This window comes from Chenopodium album, chromosome 2, assembly GCF_948465745.1.
Source record: "Chenopodium album chromosome 2, dcCheAlbu1.1, whole genome shotgun sequence".
NCBI lineage: Eukaryota > Viridiplantae > Streptophyta > Magnoliopsida > Caryophyllales > Amaranthaceae > Chenopodium > Chenopodium album.
In genome coordinates this window covers 81,695,139-81,702,409 of record NC_137835.1, presented here as the reverse complement: position 1 = coordinate 81,702,409, position 7,271 = coordinate 81,695,139, and the positions used below count along the sequence as shown (strand labels likewise).

The 7,271-nt window shown below is 30.0% G+C and overlaps 1 pseudogene across 3 annotated transcripts; it reads left to right on the top strand.

Annotated features, from left to right (window-relative positions):
* The first annotated feature begins 1,719 nt into the window (after window positions 1-1,719).
* Window positions 1,720-4,705, top strand: LOC145589769 (protein LATERAL ORGAN BOUNDARIES pseudogene; annotated as a pseudogene). Of its 3 annotated transcripts, XR_014101812.1 has the most exons (3): window positions 1,720-1,776; window positions 2,254-2,324; window positions 3,891-4,705. The product of XR_014101812.1 is annotated as a protein LATERAL ORGAN BOUNDARIES pseudogene, transcript variant X2 (transcript). The 3 variants fall into 3 exon arrangements; XR_014101806.1 differs by lacking the exon at window positions 1,720-1,776 and having other exon boundaries at window positions 2,133-2,324; window positions 3,894-4,705; XR_014101813.1 differs by lacking the exons at window positions 1,720-1,776; window positions 2,254-2,324 and adding an exon at window positions 2,607-3,045.
* Window positions 4,706-7,271: the final 2,566 nt, after the last annotated feature.

Here is a 7,271-nt window from a genome sequence, read left to right as displayed (position 1 = left end):
AAACAATACAATATTAGTTTAAGAATTTTTATGACAAATTCATGGGTCAATTAATCTTTTTTATGTTGTAATTAAGTAGTATTTGATTAAATGCTTAATGTTTTCACTTTTTACATCATATTATGTTCAACTCTTAAAATTGCAAATATATATAAATTTTTAATTTCTAAAAGATTACATGTATTATATTTGATTTTCTTTTTCCTTAAAAAAAAAAAGAGTGGTAACCATGGTAGGGTAGCTTTCCTTTTCATAATTTCTATCTGGAAGAATTTATAGGGTACCTAGATAATTAAGCTTCTTACAACCACTTGGTTAAGGGCACATACAAAAATCATCAAAAGAGATTGTGTAGTATTGTAGTGCCAAATAGAATGATGAGTAAGTATGTACTAGTTCTGTAAAATATATCAGATTTTCACTTTGTAGTTTGTACATGACACAATTTCATGTAATTAATTTACCTTGCTTGATTTGAAAAATATACATGTTTAATGTTCTTTTCGCTTTCAAATCAAAATGATAAACCATTATTTATAACCTTGAATCAAAGCTTATATTTTAGTTTATGGTTGTATGAGGTGTTCTTCATCTACTTTGCTCACCCTTTAATAACATCATGCACTTCATTAATCATGACTTTGTAGACCTTAGATTCATCATATATAGCTTCATAATAGTTTCCTTGCCTATGAATTTAAGGTTGCATAAAATATTTCAAAGTTTTTTTTTTACATAAAATATTTCAAAAATGTTACTTTAATTTGTTAAACTTCTTTGACATAGGTCCAGATAATGACTTCTTATGAGACACTCGACTTTTAGAAATACTCTTAAAAATGACTTTCGGAATTAACAATACCCTAGCTTCTATGAAGTATTTCGTTCTATTCCATATAATTTAAAGCAAACTAATGTTCTCAATTACATTTATGAACAAACAAAGGATCATTTTGTGTAGCCTCCACAAATGAGTATATGTATATATATGTAAAGATGGTTAATTGCTACTTCCTGATTGATAGCAACCATGTTAATAGTATCTATAACAATAATATTGATAGCAACCATGTTAATAGTATTATCTACAACAATATTAATAATAGCAATAAATTAAAGTGTAAGCATCTTTATGATAGAACCAAACGCTATTGGATTTTGTAATCTACTTATATATGTCACATCTCATCTTGATTCTCTTAGAATTGGCCAAGGTATAGTATTGAAAGTGATAGGACCTTATTTAGGAGTAATGATTAGGATGGTTATTGTTCATAAGTAAAATTATACAACCTAATAAGTGAGTGTACAATTATCATATTCTTAATCTCAATAATCCATATTATCCAAGGATATTTTACTACTTACCCCAGGTTAAGACAATAAGAAAGGCAAAGGATATGGGCCATATCTAAAATAATTATTAGCCATATCCAACGTGTTGATTATTCGTTTGTCTTCGCAACCTGTACAGTCTGTGAACGTATCTTTTTACAATCTCAATTCACCAAATTAATCATCAGATCCCATGTTAGGGTTTGTTGTTTTTTACCTCACCAAACTATATATGCTGTCTTCATCAGACTTTATTTCTACTCTTATTTTATAGTTTAAAAGTAATTTTAGTTTAGTAAAAATCAGATTCTAGACTGAAGGTAGAAATTTTTATTTTATTTTATTTTATTTTATTTTCAGGGTGCATGATCAGTAAGGGGGAGCAGGAGATCAATCTAGATTAGAGGAGCAGAAATGGAGACAACCCCACAAACACTTATAGTAATATTATTAATTTTGCAGTATCATATCATACTATAGTCTATACCCCCCCCCCCTCCCTTCTTCCCTCTTCCCCTCTCCTCAAATTTAATTTAATTTTTCAAAAAATAAATAAAAATAGTGCCCCATTAATTACACTTTTATTTTGTCTTTTAGCCTTGAATTCTCTCTCCTGCTGATTTCCCCTCCACTAAAAATGCTCTTTGCCTTCCTTCCATTCCTTTTTGTCATAAATTTATATCATCAATTTCTTCTTCATTCTCTGCAAATAATCTTCCCTCTTATCACACATTTTCTCTCTCCTTTTTTCCCCTACTAATTAGGGTTTTTCATTTCTCTCCCCCCCCCCCCCCCCACCCCCTCTTCTTAATATGATCACATCATAAATCTCAATCACTTCAGTTCAATTCGGTACTTCTAGTGATCTACAACTTAAACCAACGATAATAACAGTTTATTATCTTTTCTTAATATCAGGGTACAACAAGAAAAACTCTTTGGAAAATAAAGCCTTAACACAAGGAAAGTGTAAAAAAAATATAAAAGAGGTACTGTTTTTTTAATTATTTCCTTCATTTTTTTTCCTGGTTTATTATTTTTGGATCAGAGAAATAAACAGGAAAAATAATAAAGATATGCAGCAGAAGCAGCTTAAACAAATTAAATTCTCCTATATGATTGTTGTTTTTTTTTAGGTAAAGTGTAAGAAACAAGCACCTACCCTTTTGAATATATAGCCTACTACATACTACTGCTGTTGATGTTGTCTTAGCTTCAAGACATCAAGTCTGATCTAGTGTGTGTATATATATATATAGCTTAGGTTATAACACATGAAAGTTATAACCTATGGTTTTGAATTTTATGAAAACTTTATATTATAAATTAAATATAATATAGAGTTGTAGTAGTATCTTGTTAGCTTAGGTTGTTGAAAGAGGTGAGGTGAGAAAGTAAGGGAAAATTGAAAAAAAAAATAAAAAAGGACTAGATCCCATGAATCAGAAGAGTATGTATGTGTGTGTACTGTTGTTAGTCTATAATAGCTGCTTATGATCATCATGATTATTGTCTTCATTTCTTTAGGATTTTTTCACATGGAGGAGTATAAAAGAGAGAGAAACAGAAATTAGACAGAGAGAGAGAGAGAGAGAAAGACAATTTTTAAGATTGATATCTTTGTTTTTGAAATTTGATTTGTCAAATATCAATTTGCCAAATCATGAAGTTGGTTGAGTTTTTTCTTCTTCTTTTTTGCAATTTTCTTGGGTGTGTTTTCTTTTCTTTTTTCTTTTTTGCCTGGATGGAGTGTTAGTGTTCTTAAGTTGAGTTTTTTTTTTTAAAAAAATATATTAAATGCAAAAAAGGGCTTTTATTTGATTTGGTTTTGTTTTTAAATTGGGATGTGTTTTATAATCACAAGGCCAGGGAGGTCTAATTTTTTTTTTGTTTTGTATCTTCATTGAATTATATGTGATTAACAAAAAATCATCAACAATTTTATATTTCATTGATTAATTTATGGGTTTTTTTTTTAAAAAAAAAAAGTTTTTTAAGTGCATATCAAACTGGGGAATTATAATAATATTATTTTGTCAATAATAAATCCACCAAAGAAGTTTTTTTTTTTTTCTTTACTTTTTTTGCATGTTAGAATATTATCTAAACTTTGTTTGAAAAATATATATATATATATATATATATATATATATATATATATATATATATATATATATATATATATATATATATATATATATATATATATATATATATATATACCATTATATTGTATTTTTGGGATAAACAAAGAATCATCAAAAGTAAAAAACAAATCAAATATACTACTTTTATAATGATGAAAAACCTCATTTATAGTTATAAATTTATGATGTATGTAACATTAATTTGTGAAGAAATAAAATCATGTTACAACATACTCTGAAAAACTCTCTACCTTAGCTAACCTAATTTGATTCAATCTTGATTCTTGATTCTTTTTACCAATCACTAAAAAATGAATCTCAAAACATACATCTCTTTTAATATCTTGTTCATGAAATTAGACTATTTCTTTTCATTTCATCTTTATTACATTGTATAATGTGACACAGAAGAAAGTAGACACTAAAATGGCATCATCAAGCTCCTACAACTCACCGTGTGCAGCCTGCAAGTTCCTGCGTAGAAAATGTATGCCAGGGTGCATATTCGCGCCCTATTTCCCTCCCGAAGAGCCTCAAAAATTCGCCAGCGTTCACAAAATCTTCGGAGCAAGCAACGTCACCAAACTCCTCAACGAGCTCCTCCCTCACCAGAGGGAGGACGCCGTCAACTCCTTAGCCTACGAGGCCGAGGCGAGGGTCAGGGACCCCGTCTACGGCTGTGTAGGAGCCATTTCTTACCTTCAACGCCAAGTACAAAAGCTTCAAAAGGAGCTTGATGCTGCCAATGCGGATCTTCTTCGTTACGCTTGTAACGATATCAACTCTACCACGGGCGCAATGCAGGGGATGGGGGGTATCCCTCCACCTCCTCCTCCTCCTCCTCCTCGGCCGCCTCTTGATCAGTTTGGAAGCTATTATCAGCCGTCTGATCTTAACTCACAGATGATGCAGCCTTACCCTTATTTACCTTGGAATGACATGAATAATGTTGATCAAAGAGGAGGTGATGATGATCAAGGTAACATGTGATCTTATTGATTTATAAAAAAGGCTTTCCTAGCTAATTAAGCTAATTAGAGATGGCATATATATATAATTAAGGTGAGAATTATATAACTCATCATATAGTATTATCTATATTATTTGATATATGCTTCTCTTTAGCTAGGTTGATACCCTTAATTTTATTATTTCAACTTCTACTTTTTAGTTGGAGTCATTGGATTTCCAATTTATTTTTTTTGTGGGTGTTATCATATTTTTGGGGCTTATATATATGAAATAAATCAACTATTTATATAAATGTGTATTCCTTGGATTATCAATTGTGATGTTTATTTGTATTGTAATGCTATATATATGGTCTTATTGATGAATCTTGATTATGAAATTGTGTTGTGTATACGCTTGAGAAACTTCAAATTGGTGATTTCTGTTATTTTTCCTATATAAAAATCCGAAATACCCCCTTATGATTCTCCAAAATTTCCAAAACACCCCCCTTGAGTCCCTAATTAGGCTACCACATCTCAAGGGTATTCATCTTCAACATAACATAGTTTTAAATTTGATGTATACGTACGCTTCAATTATCATAAAACTCTCTCTTTGTTTTCGATTTAGTCTATCTATATAGCTTGACTACATGATTTAGTTGCATTCAAGAGACCGATTAGATATTAGCTTTTATTTGAAGTTTGAAGGTGTCAACTTTGATCAATACATTGATTTAGGCCTAGCTAAATTTGGGGGGTTCAATTCATGGTGTGCTAATTGATTGGATGATTTACTTGCATTATTTCCTTTTGTACTCCTACAAGTGATTAGTAAGAAGCTTAAATTAAATCCTATCATTAAGCTGGTTCTTCGAGAAAAAGGTCGAAATTTGATTATTTGATCCTTAGTCTAAGGTAAACCAAGGTTGTCATCTATGATCTCTATGTGTTTCAGGTTTAAGTTAACATGCTTTCAGATGACTTCTATGAGGAGGTATGATGAACTATATACCTCTAGTTGGGTGATTTTTTGCCATGTTACTCACAAATTTTCTTTTAACTTAGAATAAAAAAAAGAACCGTTAATGAAACTATGGATAGGTTAAGATTCTTGATAAATTGATGTTTATGTGCTAGCTCCACATATTTTGTTGAATTTGAGTTAAGATCTTATGTCCCATGTCTAGTTTTGATCCATATAAAGGTTAGCTTAGATAAGTTGTAAAGTAATTAATTATCGATGGACTCAAGTGATGTGATAAGATAATTGACGTTTGGACATGAATTGAATTGGAATATAATAGATCAACTTGTAACTTAAATTTGACTATTTCCGAGTCACTGAATGGTATTTTTTTGAACGAAAAACCCAAAAGTAGAGTCTTGAGTCTACTCTCGGATAGAGGTTTAGAGTTCTTAATTGAAAAACGTGTGTTTGTGTGTTTGTTAAGGGCTATAAGTTGCACTAGAGTGTCTTATTTAATAAGCTAATAGTAGTATATAGCTCATTTCATTTATAAGCAAAGGGGAAATAAAGAATTCATACGCGTGCAAGTAGAGCTCCTTACTTGTCACCGTTTAACGGTTTAAGTAAACACAAGATAAGAGTATATATTTATGCTACTTAGTGAATTATTAAAGGAGGATTCCCTAGCTAGAAGCTCAAGTCTAAGCCTTAATTATATTCCTTTTACACATATTTAGCTAATTATATTCTCACTTTGTTGGTGCTTTTGTTTCTTAATTTCAAGGACCACATCTTTGCTTAATATTTCTCCCTAATCTTCTAGATCATTAACTTGTGTAAGTTGATGGTTTATTTCCAAAGTTCGAAAAGTTAAGTGCTTATGGCCGGTCCTGAAGCATCTAAACTTACTAATTATGGAAACGGAATAATTAAGTTAAAGGGTTTTGATAAGATTAATTATCGATCACACTCTTTCTCGACAGACTTGATCAACTTGTGGTCATATTTATATTTCTTCTTTATATGAGTAGCACTAAAGTATAGCTAGATATATATATGCTATATTACATTACATAATTCTCAGCATATATAGCTATGTCTCTTCATAAGGTAGCTTGCCTCCACCAAACAAACACCACTTAAGTTTAAAAAGTGTGACATATATTCTGTCAAAAAGTGTCAAGTAGTTCTTAGTTTTTTACCCACAGTATATAGTTTTAACCAGCAGTTAAAAGAGTGGTATATGACTATATTTGTACATACATGCATATTTATAACTTAGATAAACTTGTAGAAAAATGAATGAATATGGCATAAGAAGCAGGAATATACATGAAGTATATATTGTTGTAATGTCATTTTCTTTGAGTGTGGTGGTGCACAATCAAAGTACTCAAATTAAACTGTTTTCTTCTTTTACATTTCCTTTCTCTTCATGATTTAGGCTCTGGATTCCTCAACATACTCATGCATATTCTGCTCCTTTCCTGTTCAAATATGAATGCTGTATTATTTTGAAAAAAAAAAAAAAATGATGGATTTTCATTAAATAGCTTTAAATTCTTCTTCTTTTTTTTAGGGTAAAATTTACTCTTATCATACATGGAGCAATTTTTTAAAAGATGTCCTATCTCAAGTTAAAAAGTACGGAGTATATGATTTGAGTATAATAAGTTTTTGTTTGTGCTTGGTTTAATTTAAGTTTAGATGAATAAAAAATGAAGTTACAAAATAATTACCTTCAATTTATTTCATTTGATCTCTTTACTTTTTATAAAAGCTTTTTTTTTTAACTTTATGAAAGAATATTTGAATTGCCTTAAATTAGAATGATTTTTTCAAAAAAAAAAAAAAAAAAAGGAATGA